The sequence below is a fragment of the Plectropomus leopardus genome, chromosome 12, assembly GCF_008729295.1.
Source record: "Plectropomus leopardus isolate mb chromosome 12, YSFRI_Pleo_2.0, whole genome shotgun sequence".
Lineage (NCBI taxonomy): Eukaryota > Metazoa > Chordata > Actinopteri > Perciformes > Serranidae > Plectropomus > Plectropomus leopardus.
Window position 1 is genome coordinate 20,915,833 of NC_056474.1, and position 17,830 is coordinate 20,933,662.

Genomic DNA, 17,830 nt, shown 5'->3' on the forward strand with positions numbered 1-17,830 from the left:
TGAAAACACCTCAAAATGGCATAAAATAGCGTGCTGAGACACGCCATAGCATTTAAATTTGATGAAAAAGGCCCCAAAAACCATAATTTGGCATGTCGAAAAAAATGACCAAAAAAGCAAGGCTATAGTATGGCAAAAATGTCAAAATTTGACATGTTCCAAAAACAGCTGAAAACACTTCAAAATGGCACATAAAATAGTCTGCTGAGACACGCCATAGCATTTAAATTTGCGAAAACGATCAAAAACAGCATAATTTAGCATGTCGAAAAAATGACCAAAAAAGCAAGGCTATAGTATGGCGAAAATGTCAAAATTTGACATGTTTCCAAAAAACAGCTGAAAACACCTCAAAATGGCATAAAATAGTCTGCTGAAACACGCCATAGCATTTAAATTGATGAAAAAGGCCCAAAACACCATAATTTGGCATGTCGAAAAAATGACCAAAAAGCAAGGCTATAGTATGGCAAAAATGTCAAAATTTGACATGTCCAAAAACAGCTGAAAACACCTCAAAATGCATAAAATAGTGTGCTGAGACACGCCATAGCATTTAAATTTGCGAAAAAGGATGAAAAACACCATAATTTGGCATGTCGAAAAATGACCAAAAAAGCAAGGCTATAGTATGGCGAAAAATGTCAAAATTTGACATGTTCCAAAAACAGCTGAAAACACCTCAAAATGGCATAAAATATTATGACATGCCATTACATTGAATGTAATAATGTATGCAATAGTACAGTGTGTCAAAAAATGTCAAATTTTGACATGGCATGAAATTGCTTAAAACAACAAAATATACCTTGTAGAGACACAGCATAGTATAGAAATTGGAGATAAAGGCAAAAAAAAAAGGTCAAAAACATCATGATTTAGCATTTTTGGCAAAAATGGCAGTATGTCAAAACATGTCAAATTTTGACGTCATGAAAATGGCTTAAAAAACAACATATAGCTTGCAGAGATGCCTCATATCATATGAAGTTAGAAAAAAAGGGCCATTAACGTTATAATTCAGCACCTTTAAGAAATGATTAAAAACGACATGTTTTACGGGATTAGGGATTTACGTCGGAGTTGCAACCCCCAAATTTGAAAGTTATTCTTTTTCAGTTAACGTATTGTCTAACAAATCAGACAGTGATGGCACACCGCTGTGTTGTACTACTTTTTTTTCTACCAAAAATGTTTTGCGCTGGTCAGGGGGTTGTTGGCTGAAAAAATATTTCAAAGGGGGTACATAAATGAGTTACGTTTGAGAACCACTGTGACATAGTATGACTTTTTTGCAGGATTTTGGACGACGTGCTTTAGTATGACTTATTGATACGATTTTGGACAACATGCTATGCTATGTTTTTTAAGACTGTACTGTTTTGTCACATACAATTCTTTGACTTTTTGATGACTTTAATACATAATTATGTAACTTAAATGAGTGCAGACATTTCATAAACATTTATATTATGCTTTGATCATACAGATCCTGTACTGTTTGCATTGCATGCAGAATAGCCTCCATCACTTCATTTGGGTACGTGCACATTTGTAAAACACACAACTTCCTTGCTATACACAGGTATTTTATTCATATCCAATAGATTGTAACTGCATGTGAGTCTGTCGCTTAACAGTTATAAAACATACTTACACAGATTAGAAATCAGTGCTCCAGAAAAAAAGAGTAAATTTAAGGCACAAGACAAACTCTCTAATTTGTGGTTTTCAGTATGAGAACCAGATCACACGTAAAAATGTACTGTATCAATGTGGAGAAATATACAATATTTATCACCACGTAAATCTGTTTACAACAGACACATTTCTATGACTAACCTTCTCGGGACACTAGATGTAGTCATATACAATTTAACACAAAATGATGTATATTAAGTGCAGTTGTTCCCTATTTCTTCCTGTTAACTCATTTATTGAGGTGAAATTTAAAAAAAAAGGTGACGTGGGTTTAACTTCATCAAGAAAAATGATCACAACAATCTCATACAATCCCACTTTGAAAAGCTCCAAACTATCGCTTTAACGTTAAAAACCAGAAAAAGCTGAATGATCCTGTTTTTAGTATGTAGCATCAGAGACCTGCTTTCGTAACACATTACATGATTTTCAGTACTAAATTTGTTCAAATATAGTCCATTTAGGGTCCACAAAGTTTTGTCCAGTTTAATATAGAAGACAATAAGGGGCCTAATCATTGATGTGGAATCCCCACTCAATCTCTGGCTCATCATCAAGGCGCATGACAAGGTACGACAGCAGCTGGAAGAGGTTCTGCCACAGACCCAAGAAGAGGTACAGATAAAAGTCGCTGACATCCATTTGGCAGTGTACTCCTGAGTGATTCATATCGCACACACACTCAAAACTGTTCACATAGTTGATACAGAAGCCTCCGTTCATACATGGTTCGGAGACACATTCATCCACATCCTTCTCACACCTGGAAAGAAACATGAGCACAGAATAAAAAATTAAAAAAGGAAAGGCAGAATGTAAAACATAAGCCAAGTAACTACATGTAATGTAACATAATATACTGTGCCATATATGACATATGACTTTATTTGACATGGTATATTAAACATGATATAATAAAAAAAAATATGTATGTAATGTACCACACTAAGACTTTTCTCAACACGCTATACTATGACCATTTTCAACATGCAAGTGAATAAATTATTATATTTTTTCCGGCATGCTATGCTATTACTTTTTTGGTAAAAACATACTATACTGTGACCATATTAGAAGTTTTTTGGACAGGCTACAGAAGAACCTGTTTTGACCTGCTATACTATGACTGTTTTAACTGCTATCTTATGTGATATATTATGATTTTTTCTCAGGTTTTTTTGTAATTCTATACGATGACATGCACAGCAGTTTCTTTACATGACTGTTTTTCAAAATGCAAAAACACTGTGATTTTTTTTTTTTACATAATAAACTATGCCCTTTTGAGAAGTTTTATACACACATACTGTACTTTGACTTTATTTTCTTTTGTCGACATGATACATTTAGACTTTTTTTATGCTATTTTTGAAGACATACTTCACATTAACTTTTCAAGCTATTTTGGACGATGTATGACTTTTTTTTGCCATTTGGACAAAATGCCATACTAATGCCATACTATGATTTTTTTTACACTACTTTGGACGACATGCTATAGCATGACTTTTTTGATGCAAATTGGACAACATACTATACTGTAACTATGACTTTTATCACATACAATACTTTTTTATGACACAATATACAATGACTTGTTTTGACACATTATTAGATTTTTGAGGATTTCTCCATAACATAGTATATGATGACTTTTTTGGACTTTTCATGACATTCTCCATCCATCCATCCATTGTCTGCCGCTTATCTGGGGTCGGGTCACAGGGGCAGCAGCCTAAGCATGGAAGCCCAGACTTCTCTCTCCCCGGCCACTTCGTCTAGCTTTTCAGTCCCCGTCAACGCCCTGGCTGCGGCTAGAAATTCTGTCCATAAAAGTTATGAACAGGTGACAAAGGGCAGAGTCCAACATTCACTGGAAACAAGTCTGACTTACTGCCGGCAATGTGGACCAAGCTCCGGCACCAGTCATACAGGGAACAGACAGCCCGTATCATGGGGTCCAATACCCCATACTCCGGTGACCCCCCACAGGACTCCCTGAGGGAAACAGTCGAATGCCTTCTCCAAGTCCACAAAGCACATGTGGACTGGTTGGGCAAACTCCCATGCACCCTCAAGGATCCTGCCAAGGGTCCAGAGCTGGTCCACAGTTCCATGACCAGGATGAAAACTGCATTGCTCCTCCTGGATCCAAGGTTCGACTATCCAGTGGACTCTCCTCTCCAGTACCCCTGAATAGACCTTACCAGGGAGGCTAAGGAGTGTGATCCCCCTAACACACCCTCCGGTCCCCCTTCTTAAAAAGAGGGACAACCACCCCCCGGTCTGCCAGTCCAGAGGCACTGCCCTTGATGTCCATGCAGTGCTGCAGAGATATGTCAACCATGACAGCCCCACAACATCCAGGGCCTTAAGGAACTCTGGGCGGATCTCATCACCCCCGGGGCCCTGCCACCAAGGAGCTTTTTGACCACCTCGGCAACCTCAGCCCCAGAGATGGGAGAGCCCACTCCCGAGTCCCCAGGCCCTGCTTCCTCACCGGAAGGCGTGTCGGTGGGATTGAGGAGGTCTTCGAAGTATTCCTTCCACCGATCCACAACGTCCCGCGTCGAGGTCAGCAGCGCACCATCCCCACCGTACACAGTGTTGACAGGGCACTGCCTGAAACGCCGAATGGTTGTCCAGAACCTCTTCAAAGCTGTCCGGAAGTTGTTCTTCATGGCCCCACCAAACTCCTCCCATGCCCAGGTTTTTGGTTCGGCAACCGCCGTAGCTGCACTCCGCTTGGCCTGCCGGTACCTGTCTGCTGCCTCCAGGGTCCAACAGGCTAAGAAGGCCCGGCAGGACTCCTTCTTCAGCTTGACAGCATCCCTCACCACCGGTGTCCACCATCGAGTTCAGGTGTTGCTGCCACAACAGGCACCAACCACCTTACGGCCACAGCACCAATCGGCCGCCTCAACAACGGAGGCATAGAACATGGCCCACTGGGACTCAATGTCCCCGCCTCCCCTGGGACATGGTCGAAGCTTTCCCTGATGGGGACGGGAGACTCTGCCAGACGTTCCCAGCAGACCCTCACAATGTGCTTGGGTCTGCCAGGTCTGACCGCCATCCTCCCCCACCATCAGACCCAACTCACCACCAGGTGGTAATCAGTGACAGCTCCGCCCCTCTCTTCAGCCGAGAGTCCAAGACATGCGGCCGCAAGTCCAACGACATGACTACAAAGTCGATCATCGAACTGCAGCCTAGGGTGTCCTGATGCCAAGTGCACATATGGACACCCTTATGGTTGAACATGGTGTTTGTTATGGACAATCTGTGGTGAGCACAGAAGTCCAATAACAAAACACCACTCGGGTTCAGATCAGGGGGGCCATTACTCCCGATCACGCCCTGCCAGGTCTCACTGTCGCTGCCAACGTGAGCGTTGAAGTCCCCCAGCAGAACGAAGGAGTCCCCAGAAGGAGCACTCCCTCTAAGGACTCCAAAAAGGGTGGATACTCTGACCTGCTGTTTGGACCATAGGCAGAAACAACAGTCAGGATCCATCCCCCCACCCGAAGGCTGAGGGAGGCTACCTTCTCGTTCACCAGGGTAAACTCCAACATACAGGCACCCAGCCGGAGGGCAATAAGTATTGCCACCCCTGCCTGGCACCTCTCACCAGTGGCAAACTCCAGAGTGGAAGAGAGTCCAACCCCTCTCGAGAAGACTGGTTGCAGCCCAAGCTATGTGTGTCGAGGTGAGGCCGACTATATCTAGTCAGAACTTCTCAACCTCGTGCACCAGTTCAGGCTCCTTCCCCACCAGAGAGGTGACATTCCACGTCCCTAGAGCTAGCTTCTGCAGCCGAGGATCCGACCGCCATGGTCCCCGCCTTCGGCTGCCACCCAACTCACAGCGCACCCGACCCCTTTGTTCCCTCCTATGGATGGTAAGCCCACGGGAAGGAGGTGCCATGTTGCCTCTTTGGGCTTTGCCTGGCTGGGCCCCATGGGTGACCCACCCATGGGCGAGGGAAACTTTGGACCATTTGTGTCATTCATCATAAGGGGTCTGGTGACATACTATTATGTGAAAATATACTATGACTTTTTTTAAATGACGTACTATACTATGACTTTTATGATAAACTACAGTATGACTTTTTTATCACATACTATACTATAACTTCCATAAATACAAATTCCTGTGTGTTTTTTTCAACAACAATTTTTCTCCTGTGACTTTTAATGACACTGTATTATGGCTTTTTATGACATACTATTGGCCTACTCTACATTTAATGACAATGTATACATAACTTTTTTTTACACTTTTAATTACTTTTTCATGACTTCCTGATCACATAGTATACTATGACTTTCTTCATCACATAATATAGTAGGATTTTTATGACATAGTATATTATGACTTTTCTCAAAACATTCTATACAATGACTTTTTTAACCACATTTTAAATACTTTTGTAGACATTTTATTCCATGAGTTTTTGCCACAAACTACACTATGACTTTGTTTTAGTCACATAGACAAACTATATTGTGACTTTTGTTTATCACATATAAGCCAAGTATGATTGTTTTTTCATATTATATACTATTACATTTGTATTACATTTTTGGGACTTCTTCATGACATGATACTATACTGTGACTTTTATCTGACATAGTTTTATGTAATATACTATGACTTTTATGATATACTATGACTTTTTATCATATACATGATAGCATCTTATAGGCCTATTAAAACTTTTATGACAATCTATACTATGACATGTTTTACATGTTTTCTCATGTTTTACTTACACTATGACTTTTAATGGATTTTTTTTTTTATGGCAAACTATACTATGGTTGATATTTTAATACAATTCATATAAAAGTCCAAAGCTGAGTTTCCTTTGACTTTCCCATAAATAGGAGGGTATTTCTTGTTGTTGTTTTGTTTATGTATGACCTGTGAACAAGTGAACACTTTTCTGCAATCAACTCAATAGCAATGCATTTTTTTGCTGGCATGTGACATTTTTTGTACGATATTTTGTTGTATTTTTTTCCAGGTGTACATTGTCATTTTAGTTAGTTGTCTTTTTTTTTTTTTTTTTACAAGATTTTTTGAACTACTTTTTCAAAGTCGCTTTAGTTAACTGGATTCCTCCTGAGGTTAGCTTTGTTGTAGTTCATTTTTTCTCTGGTGTAAAATAATGTGTAGCTTGCAAAATGATGCTTCAAAAGTAGAATCCCAACACACTGAGTATGCAAGCCAGCATGCTGTTCTGGTTACTCTGACTCACAATTCTCTGCATAGCTAAAGATACATTACATCAACTGAGCCAACCTGCAGACAGTGGATAGCTTGCACTGTCAAGTGTTTAAATGGTAGTGACTAACTATGTCTGTCTGTAGTTTGGTGCTAGGCAGGAAGCAGTGGGAGTTTTCTACCTACCTATTCTTTTTTTGTTTGTTTGCTTTTTCAGACCATAGCTCCCATCAATAACAACACTGATGTTGAACTTAGGGGGTCTAAACCGTTAGGTAATTATTTTCCGACCCTTATTTTTCACAAATCAATCTCATGGCAGTTATGCTACGTTTAAATACTAATAAACAATTCTAGTACATTTAATTTAAAAGTGTATGACTGAGGTGCCATATGCAGTAAATCATATCTGAGGATATCTAACGACCCCATGTGGGGCCTTTAGGTGCTGACCCCAGGGTTGAGAAACCTCAAGGTCAGCAAAGAAGATTAAATATTATTATGTATGTCCTACCACTGTCCCGTGAAACCAGGCAGGCAGTAGCAGGTGTTGTCTGCTTCAGAGCAGTTCCCTCCATTAAAACAGCTGTAGTTCCACCTTGTACCTGTGCATGTAGATACAGGCAACTGAGGAAGTCTGAAAAGACAAAAGAACATGTGAATGCCCTCCATTTTGGTACTGGTGGAATAATATATATGGAATATTCACATGCTTTAGTAAAACAATGGAAATGTTTTAGTAGTCACTCACGGATTTGTCTCAATGTACCATGGGATTTCAGGAATTTTCTCCCTGTAAGACACCAGTTTGTATATCAGTACAGCTCAGAGCTTGTCAGCTTAATACAGGTGAGTACTACGGTAAGTTTGGTGTCAAAGAGATATTAATAAACTGTGGATGAACTCACTCGCAGTATTGGCCCGTCAGATTTTGAGGGCAGAGGCACGCGTAGCTCTGGAGACCTTTGAGGCACGTGGAGCCTTCGCTGCAATTACTGTTTTTCACACATATCGACTTCTACTTCACACTGTTTACCACTGTACCCCGGCTCACACAAACACTCGAATCCCCCAGGTAGGTCGATGCAGTTACCGTAGATGCAGGGGCTAGAGATGCAGGTGTCAGTTCGGTCTTGACACAGTGGGCCCATCCATTCAGAGGGACATGTGCAATGGTGCAGGTCAAACAGGTCCTCACACGTGCCCTCGTTCTTGCAAGGGTTTGGTGCACACACACTGGCTCCCCAGCAGCCATAACGTGGGGCAGCATCACTATTGATCCTAACAAACTGCTCCTCCTGAGGTCTGGGGAGGTTTCAACTCTGTGTCCAAGTGCAAAGGAAGAGCAAGACCTCCAATCTCCACTGGGCCCAGACAGCCAGACAGGTTTACTCCAGCATCCAGGCTCAGTCCCCCAAGGAAGATGTCTGCTCCCTCCTGAAGAAAATCCAAGTCCCCAGTGGCTGATTTGGACATTCCTGGCTCCTTTTTGCCTCCATCCACAGTCATGATCCACCTGGAGGTCTGGGGTGTCTGGCTCTCCATACTGAGCTCCACACAGTGTGCCACTCTCCATCACTGACTAAACTTGGGCTTCTAACTGTCACCTTGAGGGGATCCTTGTCAGCCCCAGACTGGAGCTCCAGGACCACATGAGAGTCTAGGAGGGAGACAGTGAGGTAGTGTGAGTCCTTCTGTGCATGCAGTAAGGGGGCAGTGGACTGTCTTGTGCGGAGGCTGAGGGAGACACTGTTGAGACTGCGCTTAATCTTCCCGTTGCTCCTGTAGTGCAAAATGCTGCTTTCAACCCGAAATGTCACGTCAAACCTAAAGGAGAGAAATAAAAGAGACTTAATGAGTGCCTGAACACTGTTTTGCAAAAAACAAAATTACAAATAATAAAACATATCAAAAAGCCTTGTAGTGTCCTAAACTAAACCTGTACATCACTGCATAAACCACTGGAGGTAACCAAAGACAAGATTTAAAGGGGCATTAAGTGCTGAACTTTCACATATAAATGATCATCCACAACGTGCAAGCCCCTTGGCAAGCAAGTTCACACAGTCCATGACAGTCCAATCCATGCCAGGGAACGCTCTCTGTATTAGCAGAGTTTTGGTGTCAGGCATCCATGCTGACTTTACCATGCATGTACACTAGAAATGATGCATTTTAAGCAGCCAGAGGGATGAATTAATTTATTTTATGTTAGATTTGTTGTACTTGGCACTGCTTAGCATTTTTTTCCCTTTATTTCTATGTGCATGACTGAAGTTTTCTTCTGATACTATGTAGTTGACAATTTTGAGATAAAGATAAGGACAAAAAGAATTGGGAAAGATCGTAGTGGTGGTGCAGCAGCTGGTATGGCAAAAGATAAATCCCAAGAAATGTATAAATGTTTCTGGAGTGGATGATCTAGATAAAAATGAAACTCTGTGTTCAGAGGAAGGATTAAAAGAAAAAAGACACATGAACAGAGAGCTACAGAGGGCAGATGAGATGCGGTGAGCTTACCTACAGGCATACATCATGAGGACACAGAGTGTGTAACTACTCCCACTGGCAGGAGAAAAAAGTTCTGCGCTCCAAATTAAAGTTAGTCTAGAAGTCTTTCCCAATAACATAAAATACTCCTGACTGAACAGCAAACAATGAAGTAGATGTGACATCTACAAATTCACAAAAGAACAGAGATAAAGTGCTCTCAAAATGTGTTGGTAACAACTCAAAGAGAAGTAGAGAAAAAGCCATGACTGCAGCAAGTTAATGTTAAATATGTGTAAATATATATACCACTTGATGGCATTAAAAACACAGAAAAAAAGGCTTAGACTGGCAACTGCTCTGGATTAGCGGCTCCCCTCCTTTTCTCTATGTGGACATGACATCTCCAAGAGGACTTGTCATCATAAACTTCCACAGGCATGTAGACTTAATCTGACCAGGGATTACCACGTCTTAGAGGAATCCTATGCAGGATCTCTGCCTCAACTCTGTTCCCTCCTGTAATCAGCCAAGCTGTAATTAATCAGTGCCTGCACCAGCGAGACCGCACACAGTCCCTCCAGTGGATACAAACCGAAATCAAAAATGGGCGAGTATAATAAAAGACTTACACATATGGATCCTTTTTCTAGGCAATATTTTCACGTGCCAGGGGCAGAAACAACAACAGTGGCTGCACACATAACACTATTCAGAGCATAGATCCTATTCTTTGGTCATTCTAAGATAATCTTTGAGATGGGAAGGATACTTTTATTTGCTTCAACCACAGAGATTAATGTGGATTGATTTATGTAACTATCACTACAGACTAATATAATGACAGCATTATTACTTGGAAGTGTATCAAACAGGGTTGCTCGACTATGGCAAAAATCACAGTCACCATCATTGTGGCCAATTTTGAAATCCTGATTATATGACATGATTACTCATTAACTTCAGCAGTGGATTTACTTGATCTCTAATTATAATTTAACAGAAAAACAACTTAAAAATAAGAGTAAAACATTAGATGAATCAATAAAGTAAATAATAGGTAAATATAAAATGGGTGTAGGGGGGACCTGGCTATTGGTTGAAGAGCCATGGACGATGATTACTCTGCGCAGCATGCATGAAAATGAATTACAATGCGATATATCAAAACATTTTTCTTGTTTTTTTTTTCCTTAGGGTCTGAATAAGATTATTAAATTTGCTGACAGTCACTTTTTATTTTAGAAATAAAGTCAATAAAGGGGTCTGCGGGGGTTGATAAATTGTCTGTTTCCACTTTAACACGATGTTTCTCAAAGGGCCCTGACATACCAAGTCGATGTCAACGCTGGGACATTGAGGAGAATCTGTCACCCTAGTTTTTGTGATGTTTCCAGCACCATTGGCACATGTTGCCTTTGTCAGCTGTTTCTCAGATGATTAAGCCTGTCGATATGCTGGTAGACCTGATGCAACCTGACAGTTTGCAAAACCCAGACTGCTTAAGTCAAGAGGAAGTGAGGTCAAAACAATAGTAAGATTATATTTTTAGCCACTTAGCATTTCGTAATTGTTTGTGGTGTTGTTTGCTGACACCCAGTAAATATCCTTTGTTCTTTTAACATTGGATTGCGCTGTTAACGTGCTAAACTGGCGTCTTCAATCCATTCTGTCAGTCCTCTTATTTTCTTATTTTGAATGCATAACGATTATCGCCCCCTGCTGGTATGTAGAGGTATATCCTTTCACACAGCAGAATATACGTACTAGTTTGGTTGTTGACTGTAGTCTTTGCAGTGTGTTCATATGCTACATTTTGGCCAGATAATGAAACAACAGGTCCTGATATCAGGATACTCACATTCAAAGCCCTGAGAGCGGGGTTGACAAACAGCAGTGGTAGGGCAGGGAGACAGTTCACACCATTTCACCTCTTCACAGCGCTGCCCTGCAGTGTTGGGGGGGCAATTACAGATGAAATCGTCCCACATGGAGTAACACACTCCTCCGTTGAGACAGGGTTTGACCTATTAAAGAGAAAAAAAGTAGAAAAAAAATCCCTCATGTCAGTTCTACAGTATCCTCAATTATTGTTAGTGAAGAGAAGGAATGAAAATATCTCACTAGCTCATTGAAGACAATATAATAAACACAAGAACATTGATATAACTAACAGCGCAGGCATCGTCACTGCTACATCCTTGTGCGACGTTGCTGAGGTGGTCCAGGCTGTAAGATTCCACAGGAGCTGCAATGCGATAGAACTGCAGTCGTTTGCTGTTAATCCTCAGATCCTGGACACATCCTTTAAAGTAGCCCCCAAACGAAGCAGAGGCTCTTGAGTCTGGAAGCCCCCCAATGTAAACCAGATCTCCAGGATGGGCCTGGATGGGCCTAACAGACATTGAGCCCTGGTTCTGGGCTGACTGGAACAATGTGGCCGTTGTTCCTTCCAGCCTCACAGTCACTAGATGGAAATGGCCGTCATTGACCGCAGACCGTCCAACAAGGGTCTCAAAGTTGTTGACCTGAACTCTGACCCTGCCCTCTTCCAGCCACAGGCGGAGGTACTGGCTGGTGCTGTTGGCCAGGATAAGGAGCAGGCCTCTGGACTGTCTGGTGCGAATGAACATGGATATGGTCACAGTATCACCTGGGTCACTGTCCAGTGAGAATAAAGCGTAACTATCCAGGTCTTTGCTTCCAAACCTTGCTGTGATATACTCTGCATGGGTAAAGGGAAGAGAAAGAAAGGGTATGAATGAACTTAAACAAAAAACAATGAAAAGCACATGTAACAGGAACAGTATGACATTTTGGAAAATAACATATTTCTATATGAAGCTACAGTCAGCAGCTGATTATCTTGGCTTAAAGAGGAGGAAAAGGAAGAAACAGAAGTGTGGCTATGTCCAGTGGTAACAAAATCCACCTGCCAGGAACTCTAATGCTCACTAAATATCACATTATATCTTGTGTTTAATCTGTACAAAAATGGAGGAGTAAACAGGGCAGTTAGCCATAATATGGGGATAGGTGCTACACGTAATGGCTACAGGAATGCACGATTGGTCTTTTTGTGTGTGTAGCATAAAGGGGCTACAACTGCAGTTTAGTGTGCAACTCAGTGTTGAATCTTGAACCTTGACTATTTCTTGGCTTGGTAGAGTAACTTCAAGAGTATCCACAGCCAAGAAATAGCCAGAGACATAATGCCATTTGTCATTTTTTTACTTTGGCTGTGGCTATTTAACAGACTGATGTGTCTTTTGGGTTTTCTTGATCTTTTCGTCACCATACCAAAAAGCAATTAGGAGTATTTCCAAATAGTAGTTTTACCGAAATGCCAAATTATTCCTTTTAGTAAATAAAACATTCAATTTCATTTCAGTTGTCAATTTAACTTAAAAGTTAAGTATGTAGGATTTAGTGGCATCTAGTGGTGAGGTTGTCAAACTGAAGCTTCCCCTGTGTGCCAAGCATGTAGGAGAGCTACAGTGGCCAAGGCAAAAACCTCAATGACCCGTGTTTCTCCGTTCATGGCTGCTGTAGAACACAACTGCTGACTCCGTGGAAGAGGACCTACTCTGTATATAAACAGCTCATTCTAAGTTAATAAAAACACAACGCTTCTGAGGTGATTCTAAATTAATAAAAACATAGTAATGAATATTATATACCATTTCTGCCAATAGATGCTCCTAAATCTTTCACACAATAAAAGCTTGTTGTTACATTTTATAGACTATTCAGGTCATTGTTTTAACAACAAGGAGTGCTAGCTGTTCATTAAAAAGAAGAAGCTGCTGAGAAAACCAACCAATAAAAATACCTTTAAGTGGCGTGAGCCAATAATACTTCCTGACTTGCCAATGCAAAGGTGTGCCAGGTCAGCTGTTGAAACCCACGTTTTTTAAATCCTCAGCCCAGGTGTTGCCGCATGCCTCCTGGTTGCATGACTGCATGGCTGAACACAGTGCTATTTCTACTGGCTCTGTAAGCTCCTTTTAAGTCTACTGACTAATTTTATCATTCTGCCGCGTGGCTGTCTTTGAGCTGCAGATTTCTGCACCGGCGCGACCCAGCTTGAACTTGACTTGACCTTTACCTGTTCTGACAGCATGTTTTTCAGTGTTTCTATTGACAGCAGTGTCATTTGAATGCTGCAATTAATGAAAATACTCCACACATGGCATTTCAAAATTGGTCAAAATATTTTTATATATTTATTATATGTGTTTGTGCAGTTAAGGATTATGTTTAATGCCAATCTAATTCAACAACAGTAAATCTGTTTCAAAATATCTGTTTCTAAACTCTCACAGGTCTCGTGCAGTATAATCCAAGTCTCACTTATCCAGTGGTATGCTCAGTAGTTCCCAGACACACCCTTGCAACAAGAGACTGAGCTAAAATTAAAACTTAATCTATGTTCTCTTCAAAGCCAAAATCCACTGACAAAAACGATAGCTTGACCTCGCTGAACATGGGAGCAGCTGGTCTATCCCTGCCTGATCAGTTAGTTATTTTGTGTTATTGTGTCACTTTAGTGTTTTAAAGGATTAGTTTCACAAAAGTCACACAATAACACCAACAAAGTAACTGATCAGGGCAGTGATGGACCTGCAGCCCCTTTATTCAGTGAGGTAAAATTATTGTTTTTGTCAATGGAGTCTGGCTTTCAGGAGAGCATAGATTTGTTTGACTTTCAATTCAGACTCTGGTTGGTAAGGGTTGTCAGTTTGGGAAGTAAGGAGCATAAAACTGCATTAAATGAGACTTGAATTATACTGCAGGAGTTGTGAGAGGGTTTGTAAAATGACGTTTTGATATAGTTTTACCGTTGTTAAACACAGACCCCATCAAGAATATGTTGCAGATTTTTCGTTCACTATTGAGGAAAGCAAAGTTTTCTTACTTACTGTAACACAGGTTGAATGAGAGATATACATATGGTCATTTTAAACATTTCTTTAAGTTTGCTCAGGTTTTCCTTGGGGAATGAGACAAAAAGGAAGAAAAGATACTGTGTGTGTGTGTGTGTGTGTGTGTGTGTGTGTGTGTGTGTGTGTGTGTGTGTGTGTGTATACATCTTACCCTCTGCACAGTTGTTCCCTTCATATGGCCTATGGCACTCACACATGTAGCTCCTCCAGCCCTGGCTCACACAGCGCCCTCGGTTCTGACACGGGCTGTCAGCACACTTGTCTTTATCACTGCATCCCACTGTGATGTTTTCCTGCACGTCTGAATCTTCTGTAGCGGGCAACACCAGATGTGAGTCTACAAACACATCTCTGAAGCAGCCCAGAAAAGCTGGCTGGTAGTCTGTGTCATTCGTTGCTCTGCCTGAACCCCAGTCCCCCCCAACTGCTCCTATGAAGAGGCTCTGACGAACTGTTCCTGGCTCGGGGAGAGCAGAGGCTTGCTTAAGCAGCTGGACTTCAGTGTTGGAGTCTTTGATGCAGTTTCCTTCAGTGCAGAGTAACCTGATGAGGCTGACCACACCGCCTAGTGATGCTTCCACCATGTGCCACTTGTTGCTGGACAAAAACTCTGGAAGCTCCTGAACCAGCGTGCTGGAGCCTTGACCCCTCAGGCTGCGGAGGCAGAGATGCCCGTCCATCAGCTCAATGCTGAGGAGCAGGTCATCCACTCTGCGCTGCAAGAGAGTCCCAACTGCTCTCGTTGTCTTGAAGCTGAATGTCACGTTAAGAGGAGCCTCTGGGTCTAGTAGCTGAGTCTCTATGTACATGTAGCCTCTGGACTCAAATGAGAAGACGGTGGAGTTCTGGCATTTAGGGCCTGTGAAGCCAGCAAGGCAGATGCATGTAAAAGTGTGCTGATCATTAATAAGTAAGGGAGAGCATATTCCTCCGTTCTCACATCGGTTGCCATCACAGCCTGAAAGTGCAGTTGTGCAGTTCTCTCCTCCATATAGGCGACCGTTTTGGCTTTGTTGGGAGCAAAGGCATCTAAAACCTCCATTGTGGCTTTCACACAGACCACCATTTTGGCATGGCTGCTGTTCACATCCGTTCATGTTCTCCTCTGAGAAAGTGCCTAGAGAGACAAATAACAATCCAATATTACTTCAAACTGCATGCAAAATTTAAATATGTGTCAGTAAATTTCACGATACAGTCACAAATATGTGTGTAAAAGTAAATAAACCTTCGGAATAAAGATGAGAAACAAAAAACAAATTAATGTAAAATGCTGTTAATAACTGCTAAATTTAAAATTTGGATCAATCTAGAATTTAAATCAACTGTACAAATGCATGTTGTGCAGCACATTATACACTTGTTGGACAACACAGCAAGACTAGATAAACGTGCATATAATCTCATCTCTGATTGTAACATACATAACTTTACCTGCATAAAGCAACCATAACATCCACACATGCACACTGAATCTCAACATTGTCCTCATAAAGTCCTCCAATTTAATAGATGTTTGGCAATATCTTCATTTCAGGTCAGAGACAGGCGGGGAACACTTGTGTGTGCAGCTCCATCCTCAGCTCTGCTCCTCTGTGCATGTGTGTGTTTACTGAAATGCTCAGAGCGATCCAAGCCAGATAGGAGGGATTAGGCTAATGCACTTACAATGTCTTACACATTAAATGTGTTGGCAAAGGGAGGGGTTCATCCAGTAGGCTAATTTGAGCAACTCCAAAAATCCTCCACAGAAAGAAGTCTAATGTACACTTATATAAGTGACAACATGGCCCATGTGATGGAAACCACGGGATGTGAGAGATGGAGAATCTGAGGCTTTGGCAATATTGTTTTACAAACATTCATGACAATAAAGCAAATTGAATTGGATTAAAAAAAATGGTGAACCTCACCTTAGCAGAGGCACAAACTACAATTTAGTCTCTCTTTAGTACTTAAGTTCTCTGTTAAAGGAAATGTTCCCACAATTCCGCTATAAATACGCACGTAAACATATAATGCACGAGTGCACATGCATGTACATGTGTACTACAGAGCGTGTCCTCAGTTGAGTACTATTTGGCTGCAGCAGTTGGCTGGACTAAGGCCCAGTCTCTGAGAGAGGTACTCTGGTGATTCTAATCTAGGAGGTATCTCTGTCATTAAAACGTCACTGACGTCATGACTAGTAATTTCTCCGAAGAGCTTTAAGAGCGTTCAATCAGCTTGTTAATAATACTTAATGTACTTTTTAGTGTTACTTGTTTTGCAGTTGCTCTGGCTCAAGTTTCTCAGTGGCATCCTCAGTACGTTATAGTCCAGGATTTAAGTCCATGATCCAATATGTGAAATACAAATAACTAAAGTTTATCATTAGGCTATATTTTGAAAGTGTGTGTACGTATGTTAATATAGCTGGTGCATTTTCACATATATTTAAAGCAAAAGTTAGATATAATAAAGTCTGAAAAGACTAGAATAAAAGACCAGAGATGGAAAAAGTCATAAAATATTTCACTAAAAGTAGCACCATCAAAATGTTAAAATACTTTGTCACAAGTTTAAGTGCTGCATTCAAAATTTAACTAAGTAAAGTTAGGTAAGTACCATCAACAAAATGTGCTGACAATTTAAAAGTAAATGTACTTACTATGCAGCCAGAATGGATCTTGTCAGTGTTACATTATTTAAAAAGTGTAAAATTATCCTAATGGTAAAAGCTTTTTTTTTCAGTTAACAAGACAAAACATTTATTAATTCAGAAAAATAAGAATTTCTGAATTTATTACTGTATGCTGCCTACATGTGAACCCATCACTAATGAGAATTACAAAGTTTTAGATATATAATGTAATAAGGCAATAATAAGGCATAATATTTTTTCCTCAAGAAATATATTTGCCCTGATTTTCTAAATTAATGAGATTATTATCTCAGAATTATGAGAAACATTTTTATGAGGGAAAAAAATCTGCCCTTTTTTTCTGAATAAATGTTGTAACTGGCCGCGACAGAGGTGATTAAACTCATCGTATATAATATTGGGTGGTTTCTATTACTGTATAACAATGCATTGTACATCACATGATCCTTGTGCTCACCTACAACTTTAGGCTACCTGTTAGAAATGTAGTGGAGTTAAAATTAAGTTTAGTTACAATAGACCAGTCGCTGCAGTACTCTTATTACCAACATGAGATAATAAACATGTGACATGGCTTTCCCTGGAAGTTCTATGACCAAAGAGATAAAAAAAATGCCTATTTTATATAAAGCACATTTGTAATAACACTGCAATAACAATATTTAAATATGCCAAAATATTTAAAGAGCTCCAGATGTAAAACTTCATTTTTCCTACCATACCCATGGATGTAATATAGTGAAGTCAAGGCCCATATTACCTGACGTCCCCCTACAATAATAAACTACATTACCCATGATGCTCTCCTATCATGAAC

The 17,830-nt window shown here is 40.8% G+C and overlaps 1 pseudogene; it reads right to left on the reverse strand.

Moving 5' to 3' along the window:
• Positions 1-1,917: 1,917 nt before the first annotated feature.
• LOC121951280 lies at positions 1,918-17,810 on the reverse strand (annotated as a pseudogene).
• Positions 17,811-17,830: the final 20 nt, after the last annotated feature.